Source organism: Hippopotamus amphibius, chromosome 15, assembly GCF_030028045.1.
Source record: "Hippopotamus amphibius kiboko isolate mHipAmp2 chromosome 15, mHipAmp2.hap2, whole genome shotgun sequence".
In the NCBI taxonomy this organism is placed as follows: domain Eukaryota; kingdom Metazoa; phylum Chordata; class Mammalia; order Artiodactyla; family Hippopotamidae; genus Hippopotamus; species Hippopotamus amphibius.
This window is the reverse complement of record NC_080200.1, coordinates 32,694,277-32,699,273: the sequence shown is the minus strand read 5'-3', so window position 1 is coordinate 32,699,273 and position 4,997 is coordinate 32,694,277.

Below are 4,997 nucleotides of genomic sequence, written 5' to 3'. Positions count from 1 at the left end.
GGGACCTTCCTGGAGCAGGGATCGAACCCGTGTCCCCTGCAGTGGCGGGCGGATTCTTAAGTAGTGCGCCAGCTAGGCAGCCCCAGTTGTTTCTTGTATTTCAGGGAAAGGTTTCCTTTGGCTTTTGGTTTTGTCCCCGCCCCCACCCCCCAAGAAAGGTACTGTTGGTTGCTTTGTTGACAGTGGAAAACTGTGTTGCGGTTGCTGTTGGAGTGGTGGGGGTCGTCGTCCTTGTTGCTTTGTTTCCTTTGTGGGCGTTGTTTTCTGTTGGTTTTTTCTGGCTTTGTTTCCTTGTGGATGAAAATGCCTGGTCTTGGTCTGCTCTGTTCAGGCCTCCTGCCCACTTTCCCCATCGGGTTGCTTGTTCTGGGGGGGCTGCGTTGCATGAGGCCTTGCCCTGTTTTGGACAGGAACCTCTTATGGGACATGCTTGAGGTTTTCAGATGCGTGTGTGTGTGTACGTGTACACGTGTGTGTGTCTGTACGTGTACACGTGTGCATACACGTACATGTGTGTGTGCCTTTACGTACTCCTTGAAGGGCCACAGCAGTCCCAGAGCTTGACTTTGACTTTTTGGTAGTTTGGCTTGGTTTGATTTTGGTGGGACGACAGGTCACTGTGAACCTTTACTGTAAATCTCTCTCTCACACGCACGCGCGCGCGCGCGCGCGCACACACACACGCACGCACGCACGCACGCACGCACGCACACTCACCACGTTGCATTGTGTAGATGTCCTGGAACGCGGTTTCTTTAGTGGATGGCTGTTGACTCGCTGCTCCCCGCCCCCCTGCCCCCGCCCGCCGGTGACTGTGGTCAGTCCATTTTGAAATCCACGTTCTGACCTCAAGGGCATGTTCCCCACCCACGCACCCATGTGTTCTCTTTGGACTTTGTCGCGGTCTGTGCGGAAATAGATGTTTGTTTCCATTTGTGTGGGGCCAGAGTGTATGTTTACTTTCGTTTCTAGCTTCCGGGCTCTGCGTATCAGCTTTCCAAAGCCCTTCCCCGTGCCAGAAGGGATGAGTTCCTGCGTCGTTCTCTGAGCGCTTGCCTGGTTTCGTTTCGCTGGTCCCCGCCTTCCCTCCCTCCCTCCCTCCCTCCCTCTCACCCTCCGGGGAGCTGGGGATCTCGCTTGTGGCACTGTGGGCGTCTCCGTGGAATTCCCCGCGCCCCCCCCCCCCCCCATGGCCTGGAATCGCGTCCCCTTCCAGGCAGCCTCCCGGCGGCATCTTGCCAGCTACCCCCGCCCCCGTGTGCTGCCGGGGATCGGGACGCGCCGTGTCGTGTCGTGTCGTGTCGTGTCGGGCCGGGAGCTAGCTCCGAGGCGGACCCCTCGGGGCCGCGCGGGACGCCCGCCCCGCTCCGGGAGGAGCTCGGGCGTTTGGGCGGCCCGGCGCTCCGGCGTCCTCGGTGGCCGGCCGGCGACCGGGATCCGGCCCGGGGACGTTCGAGCCGGTTGTCGGGCGCCACCTGGCGGCCGCTTTTATATTGTCCCTTCCCTCCGGAGCTCCGGCGACCTTGTCGAGGGCTGTGACTCAGCCGCCGGGCCCGAAGCAGAGTTCCGGGAGGCGGGCGACGCTGGTGCTGGCAGCCCCGGTGGCGCCGAGGCGTAGGCGCCTCCTGCTGTCGCCTGAGATTGGGCCTGCAGATCTATGGGGCTGTGACTGCCGCCGCGCTCCCGAGCCGGGGCTGAGGGGCCGCCTGGCCGGGTCGACCAGCATGCGCCCGTGCCCCTCCGGCCGCGGGAACCCATGTCGGGTCGTGCCGCCGCGGTGGGAGAGGAGAGGGTCTGCCGCGCCCGGAGCGCCTGGGACTTGGTGGCCCGGCCTTCTCCTGGGCCGCCCTTGGGAGCGTTCGTTCCCCGACCCCCCCCACCTCCCTTTCCCGGTGCCCCCCGCGTCCCGCTCCGGAGGTGGGGACCGGCTCGGGCCGAGCGTTGAGGCCGGTGGAGGCCGTCACGGGCTCGGTGGTGGACGCGCGTGCGTCCCGGTCGTCAGATGCTTTCGGGCCGATGGTTTTCCGAGCCGGACTCCAGAGGTGAGGACCGGCCTGGGCCGCCAGCGGTGACCCGGAGAGGCTGGCCCGGGCCTGGGTGCGTTGCCCCGTGGGCTCCGGGCGTCTCCCTGGAGAAATGGGTTCAAGTCCCGATGGGTCCGGAGACGTGGACGGACCGGCCCCTGCTCGCGCAGGTGGCCGGCGAGGGTGCACCCGGCCTGTCAGCGTGCCCGCGTGGGTCCCGGTCGTCGGACGCGACTTTGTCTCCCCCCTCCGCTCTCCACCCCGAGTCCGGGCCGGGAGGTGGGGACTGGCGCGAGCCATACTGGGTGGCCCGGGGAGGGGCTCCCGGGCCCGGGCGTGGTCCCTCATGGGGCCCGCTCATCGGAGGCGGCTCGGAGGGGTGCTGTGTTTCTTTCTTGGAACCAAGTCCTGGCCCGGAGACTCGGATGGACCGGTGCCTGCCCGCGTGGGGGGACCGGGGAGGGCGTCCCCAGCCCGCTCCCTCTCCCCCGTGTCCCCGGCCCACTCTGCCACCCCTCCATCCCCGGGTCGACCAGGTGGCCCCGGGCGCTCCGGGGCAAGTGTGGATGGGGAAGTGTTGGGGGCAGGTGGCCGGACCGAGGTTCCGGGGGCCCCCGTGAACCTCGTGGGTGGGCCCCGCTGTCGGGCGCGATGATTTCTTCCGCCGGAAATGGGGCCTTTTTGCCACCAGATAGGTGCTGACACGGTGTTCTCCTGCGTCTGTCGCCGATAGACGCTGGGGCTCCGGACGCGGGCAGGACTCCGGGCTGGGGGCGGCTGTCTGACGCCCGGCTCGGTCCTTGCCGCTTGAGCTGCCCGCTTGGGCCTGCGCGCCGGCTCTTGCGTGCGCGTCCGGCTGCCCCGACCCGCGGTGCCGCCTCCGGCCTCTGGCTGAGCCCGAGGGCGGCGGGGCCAGGTGGCGTCGGGTGCTCGACCCTGTGCGCTGCCCCCGCTGCAGGCACCCGGTGGTGAGTGGCCGGCACGACCCCACCCCACAGGCTCTGTGCCCCGTGTCAGGCGTTCTCGTTCTGGGGTGGCTGGCTGCTCTTTGCCCGAGACGAAGGGGCGCCGGCGAGGCGGAAGCGGGCCTCCGTGTGACGGGTCTTCGCCGTGCCTCCCCTGCGGGCCTCCCCCGCCGTGGCTTTAGGCTGGGTGGGTCAACCGATTGATGTGGTGGTGCCACGCTCCGCTGGGCTGGGCCTAAGCCGTGCCAGACGAGGGACGGACGTTCCTGGGGGACGGGACCGCTCTTCTCGTTCTGTCCGCGGGCTCCTCGCCTCTCTTCCGCCCCGCCTGCCGGGGTGTGCGGAAGGCAGGGGTGCGGCCTCCGGCCCCGAACCCGCGGTCTCCCGCCCCCGCCTCCCAGCGTGGGCGGGGACCGGGGTCCTCGGACGCAGCAGACGCTCTCGCTGTGCCTCTTTGGCGTACGCCTCGCGAGCGGCCCTCCCCGCGGCGGGGAGGGCCGCCCCGCCGCCACGCTGCGCGCCCCCCGTCGGTGTGCGAGCGTGCCGCGCCTGGCCCTCCGTGGTGCTCCTGGAGCGCTCCAGGTCGTCCCTCAGGTGCCCGAGGCCGAGCGGTGGTGTTGTTCCCCTTTCCCAGCGTGTTCCTCGGGTCTCCGCCACCGTGGCGGGTGTCGTGAGCGGCTCTCTCTTGGGGGGGTCGAGACGGTAAGGGAGGTGCGCCCGCCTGTTCCCCCCGGCGGTGGGGCCAGGGGCCGCCTCGTTGTGCTGGTCCTCAGCGGCGTGCCGTGGGGGCTTGAGCTTGGCCGAGCGCACGCCCCGTGTGGTCCCCACTACGTGGGGGGCTGCGCGCGGGCGTGGGAGCGATCGTGGGGGCCGGGGCCTGTGAGAGAGGGGGCTGTGTCACGCATCTTGGGCGTGCTCCCCCTCGAGGGCCCGAGGGGCGAGCCCGAGGGCAGCAAGCCTTACCGAGGTCGTGCCCCGGCCCTGGCCGCGAACGCTCCCGTGGGCCGTGTGCTTACCCATACCGCAGACCCCCTCCCCTCCAGGCGACTGGAGGAGGTGTAGGCGGCTCACGGAAGCGCCTCTGCGGGCCCGAAGGAGAGGCGCTGAGTGGGGGATGACGCGCCCTCGGTGAGAAAGCCTTCTCTAGCGATCCGAGAGGGAGCCTTGGGGTACCGAACCCCCCAGCTGCCGCCCCTCCCAAGTGTGCAGTGGCCACCGTGGCGACTGCCAGAGCACGTGGGTAGACCCCCTCGCCTCCGCGGGAGGGGTGCGCCGGTCCCGCGGTGGGGCCGAGCGCCGCTCTTTGCCTACCGTGGCCCGCGCCTCCCCCCTCCGAGTCGGGGGAGGGTCCCGCCGGGCCGAGCCGAGCCGGTGTCCGAGGCGCGGGGTGGCGTGTGTGCGTGCGGGGTCGCCTCCGTTGGCGAGCCCGGAGGGGGGCCCCCACCGGTCCCGGCTCCCCAGTCCCGCAGCCACGGGGAGCCCTGCCGCGCCTGCCCTTGCCTCGAGCCGCAGCCGGCGGCGGTGTGTGGCCCTAGGTCGGGCCGCCTGGCTCGGGAGCGTTTCCCCAGGACGTGTGAGCCCTTGGGGTCGGCTGAGGTGGTGATGGATGTGTGGAGGCGACGCAGATGGATGCGCGAAGGGGTGGACGGGCTCCTCCGCTGCACGCGGGGGGAACCGTCGCATGCTAGGCCCCGGCGGCGGGGCCGGGTCGTGGGGAGGCCCTCGAGGGTGGCGGGCGCCGGCCGGCGTCCCAGGCGTTGGCGGGACCGCCCCCTGGTGTGGGGCGGTGGGGCCCCGCGCTGGTTTTCCTGGTGGCCCGGCTGTGCCCCGGCCCTTTGTCTCCCCCTGGGTGGCGCCCCCGGCCCTGCTCCGTGGCCCTGGCCGTGCGTGTGAGCCGCCCCCTCCCCGTCGCCGCCGGTCTGCCCTCGCCCCTGCCCCCCACCCCTTCCCCCGCCCGGGATCGAGCCTGGCCCTGCCCCGTGAGGGTGCCGCCCCCGGCCGCCACGGC